Source organism: Notolepis coatsorum (assembly GCF_963971535.1).
Source record: "Notolepis coatsorum genome assembly, chromosome: 1".
In the NCBI taxonomy this organism is placed as follows: Eukaryota; Metazoa; Chordata; class Actinopteri; order Aulopiformes; family Paralepididae; genus Notolepis; species Notolepis coatsorum.
The window spans coordinates 239,808,603-239,820,641 of NC_140165.1; positions in this window are offsets into that span (position 1 = coordinate 239,808,603).

A 12,039-nucleotide genomic window follows, 5' to 3' on the forward strand; every position below is an offset into this window, starting at 1 on the left:
AATGCATACAGTGCATTAATTCCAAGTCAAGTGGCGGACATCTGTGCTCTACTGAGCGCACCTTTCTAGTCCGCAGATGAATGTGCTCTCTTGACTTTGGCACAGTAGACGTGTATTCTCGAGAATGATAATAATAATAATGCTCTTCAGATTATATTATCAACGACAGACAGCGTCAATGTGAGAAACACAATCCCCCCCTCTTAAGTTAACCGCGACGGGCATATACTGTAGTAAATAAAGGATATAAAGCATGTTAAAGACTCATTTAGTTTCAAGTTTCTTTAATAGTTGTCATACAGAAGTACAGAATACTTTCATACAAAATGCTTCTTACTGTTACGCTCCAGAGACTGTGCTAGACAAGATAGTATCAAATAACATAGTATAGCATGTAAATTAGAAGTAGAAAATGAGGTCACAGTGTTCAGTATAGACATATGTACAATGTTCGATGCAGAATAGACGTAACTGAGTTACCATATAATATACAATACTATGCAATGTACTAATGTACAATACTATATAGTGCAAAGCAGAAATGGGATGAGGTACAATTTAGGTACAATTTACAGTAAGGTGTACGAGTTGTAGTGCAATCCTTCATCAATAAATATAAAGTGTGGGGAGTGGGTGCTACAGTGTGTTTGTTTAAAGTGAGTGTGTGCTATAAAGTGTGGGGAGTGGGTGCTACAGTGTGTTTGTTTAAAGTGAGTGTGTGCGTGTGGATGTGTGTGCTATGTGCGTTTGATGGTTGTTGTTGTGTAGTGTTCATTGTTCGTTGAGCAGCCTGATGGCCTGGGGATAGAAGCTTCTTCTGAGTCTTTCTGTGCTCGCCTTGAGACTCCGGTATCGCTTGCCTGACCGCAGCAGTTCAAAGAGGCAGTTGTTCGGGTGACTGGAGTCTTTAATGATTCTCTTAGCCTTGCCCCTGCACCGCTTGTTGTAAATGTTCTGGAGGGTGGGGAGCCCCCCTCCAATTGTGCGTTCGGCTGAACGTGTCACTCTTTGTAGTCTGCTTCGGTCTTGTGCAGTGCTATTCCCAAACCAGGAGGTGATGTTGCCAGTCAGGATGCTCTCTATTGTACATGAGTAGAAGTTCTTAAGGATCTTCTGACTGACTTGGAACTTCCTTAGGCGCCTGAGGAAGTAGAGGCGTTGTCGTGCCTTCTTCACAACACTGTCAATGTGTGTGGTCCATGTCAGGTCCTCGGATATGTAGGCTCCGAGGTACTTAAAGCTGTTGACTCTCTCAACCGGTGCCCCGTCGATGCTGAGGGGGCTGTAGTCCTTGACCCCCGACCTCCTGAAGTCCACAATCATCTCCTTTGTTTTGCTGACGTTCAGGGAGAGGCTGTTTTCCTGGCACCATCCCGCCAGGACCTTGACCTCTTCCAGGTAGGCCCTCTCGTCGTTGGCAGAGATCAGGCCCACCACCACTGTGTCGTCAGCAAATTTGATGATTGTGTTGCTACTCCGCTGAGCCACACAGTCGTGTGTGTACAGGGAGTAGAGGAGGGGACTCAGAACACAGCCCTGGGGGGCCCCTATGTTGAGGGTGATGGATGAGGAGGTGCAGTTGCCTGCTCTCACCACCCGGGGTCTCCCCGTCAGGAAGTCCAAGTCCATTTATTGGACGCGTTGCGCGCTGAGTTTACATAGAAACAGTGCGACACATAGAAACAGCGCGCATGTAATGACTGAAGCCACGTTTTGATGACATCATCACAACAACACGTGTTAGGTTACAGGTTGTTTCTGTTTCGGTGATATATTTTCGGTGAAAAAACTCTTTCGGCCAAAAGCCGAAAGGCCATTTTTGGTCATTTTCGTCCGAAAACTTTCGGTGGCCGAAATTTCGGTGCATCCCTAATTTTAAGTGAAACAGATCATTTTAATCTCAAAAGCGGTAAAAGCATCCTGCAGATCTTCATCTCCTTTCCAACCTGACGTATAGTCTTCCCCTGTTGCACCTCTTTCACTGCTCTTTCCAACTTCTCAAGAGGAGTTGAAACCCTGTCTGTCTTCTGTTTGTATCTGCGTGGCATGATGGATTTTGGTCTAGAATTAAGAATATCACATAGTTTTAGTGATCAAATGTAAGAATACAATGAACAATAACAATAAAGTTATATATATAGTTAATAATTATAAGTTGGGGCAACTTAACAAAGAGAACATCTGGCACAACTTAACCCAGGCCCTTTGGCACAAATCACCCCAAGCCTACTATTTTGAAGAAAATGCATCTCCCAGCTGTTTTGAGCTAGCATCATGCTAACTGTATAGACTCATGGTGTAGCTTACTAAAGCACTAAAACATGTGTGAACTGTTTTCAAAGTTGTCTATAATTGTTCAAACACAGCAATAAAAAAAACCTTGATCATACAAATTTTACTTTGTAGGGTAAAACACTGTTTTTTTTATTTTCTTTACTTAAATGTGCTTAAATGTGTCTCCCTTCTTTGCAGGTTGAGTGAAATGGATGCCTCTTCAAAAATATGTTGTCACATGACATGACCAACTTCTTCTATGGTTTTCTAGATAACAGGGGTGGCACTACTTGCCCCTTGGCACAAATTACCCCACTCTCCCCTATATATATATATATATATATATATATATATATATATATATATATATATATATATATATATATATATATATATATTAGGGATGTCCGATATTATCGCCTACCGATATTATCGGCCGATATCGGCATTAAAATGTGATATCGGAAAATATCGGTATCGGTTTTCAAAAGAAAATTAAAATTATTTTAATTTCTTTTTTACATTTCTAGAACCTTTATTTACCCAGGCAAGCAAGTAAGAACAAATTCAGATTTTATTTATTGTCAAAAGTATGCATAATGTTGTGTTAATTCCACAACAAGAGATATGTAATGTTAATTACCTGAAATTATTCCGTTTTTTGGGGGGGAAACCCTGCATATATCGGTATCGGTTGATATCGGTATCGGAAATTAAGAGTTGGACAATATCGGTATATCGGTATCGGTAAAAAAGCCAATATCGAGCATCCCTAATATATATATATATATATTTTTTTAAATGTTCCCCCTCAAATCTTTTTTTATTAATTTTGAGTTTTTCAACAGTCTGTATAAACAGCCAGGGCATTTCCTGCCCAGGTCAAACTCCTCTGTTTCTGGTGAAATATTGAGCAGATCAATAGATTCCAAAAGAGGGATGGCTTTTTGGAATGTTTTTATTGATCCCTGAGAGAGAATCTAAGTTTCTCAAGTTTAATATTATATAGAGCTTAATCCATCGACCGTGTGCAGGGGGAGAAGTGTGCTTCCATTTCAGTAGAATCAACTGGCTGGTGAAGTTGTAAGGTCAGGGCTCACTGCACAGCAACAGAGAGGCCAGTATCAGGTGGGACTCCAAAGATGACAGATAAAGGGTTTGTGCAATGCCCACATCATAAGCCCGGCTTATGGTTTAAAATATGTTCGACCAGAAAGTTATTAACTGGGGACAAGACCAGAACATGTGAATAAGATTGGGGATTGTTTGCACTGATTGCAGGCATTGCTAACATTAGGATATATCTTGGCCAGTCGGGCATTAGTATAGTGGATTTAAGATTTTGCATTGAATTAGGCCGTGACAGACACATGGAGGAGGAATGGACCAGGCTGTGACGGACACATGGAGGAGGAATGGACCAGGCTGTGACGGACACATGGAGGAGGAATGGACCAGGCTGTGACGGACTGTATAATGTTAAGGAGGGCTGCCCAGTAGTACTGTATAACGTTTAACTCATTCTGCACCAAACCCGAGATTTCTCGTGTTTAGAATCCAACCGTTGAGCGTCAAACCCGAGATTTCAGCCCTATGGGATGTTTCCGTTTTCTTCAAATGGGATACATAGGATATAAGTTGGCCTCGTAGGTAAGCTTTTAGGGCTTCCTAGAGTGTTCCTCCTGATTTTTTCTGCCATATAATTTATCTAAAAGAAATGTATGAGTGTAATCGCGATGGAACTACTGGGATTATTCATTTTGGAGTACCTTCTTACAAAGGTAAGGTCTATTTTACCGAACTTAAAACATGCTTTTGTATTGATCACAGCGTCATATTTTACCGAACCTAAAACATGCTTTTGGTAACGATCGCAGATTCGTAAAACGACCCCCCCCCCCCCATGATGACTTTGTGAAGACACATCTATATGGTATATACCTTTGATTTGGAAATAATATAGGTTTCAGGCGAGCAACCTGAACGATTTGCGCATATGCATATAACACGTCATATCTCACGATCTAGAAAACGAGACTGGATTATTTTGAAACGGGGCGATGTTTAGCGTGGAATAGCGCACAAACGAAAGTATGTAGAAATTAACTGGTTTGTCAGTGTTGGACTATAAATAGTGCCTGTCAAATTAGCCATACTATTGTCTACGTAAGGGATAATGTATAGCTACAAGGTCATCGTCGCAAAATAATTGACCGACACGTAGTTTAAAATACCGAGCCGCCTCGGCGAGGTGTTTTAAACGTCAGTGAAGGTCAATTATTTTGCGATGATGACCGAGTAAAGCTATACATTATCCCGCTTATTACATGGCTAACTTACTAACAATATACCTAATTCATTTGACAAATCGCAGTTCTGTGGCTCTGTCAGCCCAAATAAAGTGATTATTATTATCGCGGGCAGCCTCTGTTCTGGCTCCGCTGTAATCGTCACACACACTCCGCTGTCAGTGCAGCCGCGGCAGGTGTGTCTGATTTGCTGCACTGATGTGGGCTTGATTGCGAACAGCTGCGCACATCGGTCATTATTGTCCCACAGCGGTCATTATTGTGTAATAATGACCGCTGTCGGGGGGCTATTGACCAATCACAAGCAAGCATTTCGACGAATGTGAAAACGCCATGTAATAAATAGCTATAATATAGAATATACGATGGGTCCGCAAACATCGTGAAAATGGTCAATAACGCTGGCGCCAGGGAGTAAAGATGGGAAAACAGTGTGGCGCCAGGGAGTAAAGATGGGAAAACAGTGTGGCAGTCAATGAGTTAAGGAGGGCTGCCACGCTGCCCAGTAGTACTGTATAACATTAAGGAGGGCTGCCCAGTAGTACTGTATAACATTAAGGAGGGCTGCCCAGTAGTACTGTATAACATTAAGGAGGGCTGCCCAGTAGTACTGTATAACGTTAAGGAGGGCTGCCCAGTAGTACTGTATAACGTTAAGGAGGGCTGCCCAGTAGTACTGTATAACATTAAGGAGGGCTGCCCAGTAGTACTGTATAACGTTAAGGAGGGCTGCCCAGTAGTACTGTATAACGTTAAGGAGGGCTGCCCAGTAGTACTGTATAACATTAAGGAGGGCTGCCCAGTAGTACTGTATAACGTTAAGGAGGGCTGCCCAGTAGTACTGTATAACGTTAAGGAGGGTTGGAGTGCAAGCCCACCCTTACATTTGGGCAGTTGCAGGGTTGACTTCTGGATACGAACAGGTTTATTTCACAGGAATTTGGAATTGTGTCTTAATTTATTGAACAATTATTTTGTAATAATAATAAAATACAGAAATCTAGGGAAAATATAATAAATTGGGCAGAACAATCATTTTAATCAAGTTTACCTGACCTGACAGTGACAAGGGCAGGGCAGACCAGTGGTCAAGATCATAGAACTACAGAGAGCGGTCAGGTGGCGTAGCGGAGATTGCGCTCGTCACCAACGCAGGAGATGCTGGGTTCGAGCCCAGCTCTCGGCGTTGCTACCAGCTTGGCTGGCCGTTCACACTAATACAATTGGCAGTATTAGGGGGTGGGGAAGCTGGCGGGTGGGAATCTGGACGTTGTGGACAGCAACGCCTACAGGTCAGGTCTCGGCGCTTGCTAAGCGGGGCAGGACTTGGTGGAGATAGCGTGCCCTCCCACGCGTTACACTTCACCAATGAAAGTCCTCGCTGCCAAGTGAAAAGACGTCACTGGCTGTCGGCGCACGTCTCGGAGGAAGCGTGCGATCGACTCGGGACGCCCTTGTACCGACTCGTAGGAGAACATGCATACAGCAGCCAGGTAGGGGAGGGGGGGGGAATTGGCACAACGACTAATTGGGACGGGGAGAAAATCAGAGAAATCATAATAAAAATTAAAAAAAATATCATAGAACTACAGTATATACAAATTAACTTGATGCACTAACAAAACTAAATCTCAAACAATGTAAATAGTCCCAGGAGTTATACCCAGAAGTGCTGCAATATAGGGGCATTTGTCTAGACAGAGCATGATTGAAACGTCTCTTTACCGTAAGTGTTATAAGTGTAATAGGGATTTGCGAAGATAGTGATTTGCGACTTAAAAAGTGTTGCATATAAACCCCTCTCAAAAAGTGTGTGTGTGGGGTGGGGGGGGGCTGTTTGTACCGATGCCACCAGGCCAGAGTACAATAGCTCAACACATGAGATAAAGTCCTCCCTGAGGCCAAATCTCTCCATAGCATCAAATAGGTACCTTCATTCCACCCTGTTGAAGGCTTTTTCTGCATCAAGCGACACCACCATCTCTGGAGTATTTGAGCTAGGCATGTTAAGAATGTTAAGGAGCTTTCTGGTATTGTGAGATGACTGTCACCCTAGCATGAAGCCTGGTTGATCTAGTGAAATGATAAGAGGCATCACCCGCTGTAGATGAAAATCTGTAGATAAGATCTTAAAATCAACATTTAAAAGTAAGATGGGCCTGTAATTCTTACTAAAGTAGGGGGTCGTTGTCTTTTTTGAGAATAAGAGTGATTGTGGCCTTGTTATACATACTCTGCAAAGCAGGAGAAAATTGGGTAGACAATGTTTTGTAAAATTCCACAGTGTATTCGTCCGGGCTGGGTGATTTGCCACTTTGTAGTGACTTAATTGCCTCCTGTATGCCTGTAATAGATATGGGCTTGCTTAGGTCCTTGACAAGACCGTTGTCAGTTTTGTGATAACGGATCATGTCTAATGTATTGTCTTCCGTGTCTTGGGGGGCATCTGAAGTATATACATCAGAGGAGAACATGACAAACGTTTCATTAATACTCTCTGGGTCCAATAGAACATCGCCAGATGGGGATTTAATAGCCGATATTACTCTTGAAGCCGTCTCTGCTCTGGCCTGGTGAGCCAGGAGTTTACAGGCCTTGTCTCTGGATTTGAAGAAGCGTTGCCTAGATCCGAGTAGCTGTATCTTTGTTTGCGGATGTGAGATCGAATTCAGTCTGAAGCTGAGGGCTCTTTATAAAGGTCAGGGTTCAGGTCAGTTGAATAATCTCTATCAGTTACATTCATTTTCTGTAGTAGTTCAGCCCTATGGGATGTTTCCGTTTTCTTCAAATGGGATACATAGGATATAAGTTGGCCTCGTAGGTAAGCTTTTAGGGCTTCCTAGAGTGTTCCTCTTGATTTGTCTGCCATATAATTTATCTAAAAGAAATGTATGAGTGTAAAAAAATACAAAAAGCTTTGTATGATTCTTCAGCCAGTAGTGTAGAATTAAATCTCCAGTGTTTAAGGGAATTTTGCCATCTAGTGAAGCTAATATCTTAAGAGGTTAGGAGGAAAAATACTAAATATATGCTAAAACGTACCTATTCAACTTAGCCTTTTAATACACTGTGCTGCTTGGACTCATTGCATCTAGACTGTAATTGTTGTACTGTAGATGAGAACTATTATATGCAAATCTATGTCTATTTTAGTGCACTGCTCTTATCATATTTTATACTCATTCCATGTCTGCACTTTATGTATTGCTTTTATTTTGTCAGAAACCCGCTAATAGTCCTTTATAGATTTGAATGTCAGAAATCTATTAAACAAGTTCTGGGAGGTTTTAACATCAATTCTCTGCTCATTTCATGCCCGTCTATAATTATGCCAATTTTATGCACATTTTATGCCTATGTCTATTTTGTGTCTACATCACTGCTGTGAAGCACTTTGGGCTGCAATTCTTGTATGAAAGGTGCTATACAAATAAAGTGTATTATTATTATGTAAGTGTACGGGTGTACATGAGAAAAGAAAGAAAATGCCTTCCCTGTGGAGAAGGAAAGATGTCTAATGTCTTAGCTGCTTTAGACAGAGTGACGCTTTGGATGAAGACCTGTCCAGTTCAGTGTCTTGGACCATTATTCAATTCCTGCCCTATGATAATGTGGCCATTCTCAATAGCAGGAACATATGTAAAAAGTATGCCTATGAACTGGTCTGTTTTCTAGGCACTCTAGTCGGCTGCAGGTCTCCAGCTGCAAAACAGATAAAGAATGTTCCCAAAACACACCAAATATGCTCTTTTATGTTCATTATATATACACAAAGGGCAGTCACAGAGTCATTTTTTCACCGGCTATCTTGTACCAGCATACTGTAGCAGTGTGTCCCAAGTAATTTACATTTACATTACATTTAGTAATTTAGCTGACACTTTTATCCAAAGTGACTTACAAGTTGTGAACAAGTCAGCGGGAGGGGTACACCTCTGGCAACTACGGGTAAGTAGCTAAATAGTGTCTGTATATATACCATATATATATTTAATCACTTGTACATTGTATATTACTATTGCACTTTACTGTTACATTTGCACTCTAGTTGTACTGTACTGTAATGTGCTGTATAATGACAATACATTTGAATCTAATCTAATTGAATCTTGAATCTAGTCCAATTTGGATGGACGCTTACACAGTTGTCTCTACGCCGCCATTGGTTTTTGGAGGGCAGGCTAAACCAATCGCATCGGGCCGTCTTCCCCGCGCTCCCTTCGTCGCAGCGGTGGCACTCGAGAAGCACCTTGAAGTTGTACAATCCACTCCATTCAGCCGGCCCTACAGCGAAAGTGTCCATCCAAATCGGCAGCAGCGACGACACCGTTGTCTCGATTAGGGGCTGGCCATCACTACCACACGCGGTATGTCGTGACATTTGTGAGCTGATGAATGTTCATGACCGAGTCAAATCCCTGAGCGTTTCTATATTTGGCAAATAAAGTGATGCTGATACTTGAAGAAGCAGTGGCACTGCACATAACAATGAGTCTGTCCCTTTTAGCCCACTATGCACCTCTGAAGAGTGTGGCGTGTGCCATTACGGAACTGTGGTGGACTTTGCACACCTACCTCTCTGAAAAAAAACAGCTGCATCTCTGCCTTGTGTAAAATGGCAGACAAAGTGCCGCCTCCTCCTCCTCCTCCTCCATGAGCAAGTGTATTATATTTTCAAAGATCCTACCCACTCACAGTTTAGCTAAGCCTCGGTAGTTTTTGGAGAGCGTACTCCCGCGCTGGCTGATTGGGACCCCTAATTAGTGTGCTTTGTTAATGGCAGGTAGTGTCAGGTGTTAACGAGAGGCTGATTGGAGTGTGTGTGTAACGAGAGATGATTGGGACGCCTCGCGGCTTAAAGTTAAACATTCCTCGGTAAACACTCCTCGGCGCAGACGGAGAGCCGGTGAAGTTGGCGGGGGGTGGGTGGTGGTGGTGGGGGAGGGGAACGTAATTGCAACATGGAGGGCCACAGGGTAAGTTCTGCTGCGGACCGCCAGGCCCTCCAATCAAGTGATGGAGGCTGTCGTCGCGCGGCGCTTCAGAAGGGGTTGATTAAATGATTTCGGGATGGTGTTCGGGGATTTCAGAGAGCATCATCTACTTCTTTATGTCTGGAGAAATCAGCTCGGGAGGCCTGCGGAACTGACTGAGAGACCCGACGCAAAACATTTCAGATACGGAGATGGGTGTGAGCGGTTTGTTTAACTTTTTATTACCACACAAGTCATTCTAGGACCGTCTGTTTTCCCAGAGCAAAGCCTTTAAATGGAAGCGGGGATTCTAGTATGCACCACCTTCAGAGTGCAACTATGTAGACTGAAACAAAGCTACAACTTTAAAAGGGATTCATCAAACTGACACTAAACCGAGATGAAGGCCAAATAGTGAATTAAAAAGCCAAAAGTCTGTCTTTGAAGTCGGACCGTTTCATTTAACAAATCACCGTTTGTAGAAAAAACCATATATTGTCAATGTCAAATCTTGCAATGTCGAAGACAACGCTACGGTAAATAGACTGCATTTATATAGTGCTTTCATCCAAAGCGCTTTACAAGTCTCACATTAACCCATTCCTTCACACACCGACGGCAGAGGCAACCATGCAAGGTGCCAACCTGCTCATACAGTTAGGGGTTCTGTGTCTTGCTCAAGGACACTTCGAAACGCTGCCGGATTGGAGCCGGAATCGAACCGGGAACCTTCTGCTTACAAGACTACCGCTCTACCTCCTGGGCTTACTGTCGCCCCCCCCCCCCCCCCCTCTTGTGGAGGTACGTCACCTTGGAGAAGAGCAGATGAAGCCACTGTGCATCATAGGGAGTGCTTAGACTCTTCTAGAGGAAGGCCAAGGGCTCGGTGAAGGAGGGGGGGGGGGGGCCTGGTGATGGAAGGGGGAGAGGGAGGGGCCCTGGTGATAGAAGGGGGAGAGGGAGGGGCCCTGGTGATATCTTAGCACCACGCACACAAAAACACAGCCGCGCGGCAAGAGCACGGCGCTCTTAAACGCACACCGGGGAGCGGCAGGGCCTCGCCAAATGAGTTCTCAGGAGACCACGCTGCACCTGGAGTCATTTTTCAACCTTTTTTAATTGGTTCTCTTCAGTCAGCTGATGCCCCGTGTCAACACCGTGTTGCTCCACGCCGCATGACTCAAAGGTCCCCAGTCTTTATCCGCGTCAACCTCGTTCTGACGCGATGCATAGGGCGCCTCTTTGCGAGGCTGGCAGATGAAAAGTGGATGGATTAATCTCCCTCTCTCACGCTCCCTCTCTAACCGCCGTCGATGGATGAGGCCCACAAGACCCATTAAACGGTAAACCGTGAGAACGAGCGGCGGCCGATAACAAAGCAGGCAAGTAGCCCTGTCATATTGACGACGCGATTATCGCCGCGCGCATCAGTGAATAAGCCACGAGTGCCCAGACTCTCCCACCGCAAGTAGGCGTGTATATACGCGGAGCGCTCGCGGCGTTGCCGTCCTGGCAGCCTGCCTTCCCCCGTGAGTCATGAGTCTATCCGAGGAGGCTGCTGTGTGGGAGGACAGGTGGCGAGGCGCGCGCCAAGAGCGAGAGAGAGAGAGAGCGTGTTCGTGTGTGTACAGTAGAATGTGAAGACAATGTGTGTGCATTGGGTATGATGAGCGAGAGATGGGGAAGGGTGTGTGTACACATGGGAAATAGAAGTGTGTATTTATAAGAGTGCATGTGTGTGTGTGTGTGTGTGTGTGAGAGAGGAGTGCTGCTCGCGGCGCCAAGGGAGGGAGGGAGGAAGATGGATGTCCACACATTTGTAATAGCTGTCGCACCTTAACTCCTCTGAAGCTACTTCACGTTCTGAGAACGGGGACGGCGGCTCAAATTAAAAACGACATACATCTCCGTTGCCTGGCCACGTTCCCATCTCTGTTGCCTGGCCACGTTCCCATCTCTGTTGCCTGGCCACGTTCCCATCTCTCACTCTCAGGTGAAAACGGCTCGCCATCAGGTGGCCCTGCGAGGACGGCCCGAACCCTCATCACCTCGCGCTCTCACGCCTCCGCCTACTTCGGGTCAGAACTTCTGAAAAAGTGGTGCGGTTCGCTCTTTCTGACGCTGCCGGAGGGAGGGATGGATCTGGGGCCCTCGTGAGGAGGTGCGACTAAAACGTTTCTCCCAAAAGTGCTTCCCGGCGGTAACGGTCGCGTGCTGCGGTCAGAGAGGCGGACGGAACGGCGGACACAAGACTGATGGCCGCTCGGAAGCCGCGGCCGCGAGCAGACGAATGGCCTCGCCCTGAGAATATGACAAGAACAGATGATGTCACGGGTTGAAATGTTGTGACAAATGAGGGGGAGAATGAGCCACAGCTAGGGCACGATGAGGGCACGGCGAGGGCCTGAGGAGTAAACTGGTGATTGATTGCTGCAACGGCCCGTCTCCCGTCGTCGATGTGTTTGTGTCTGTCTGGCAGCGCT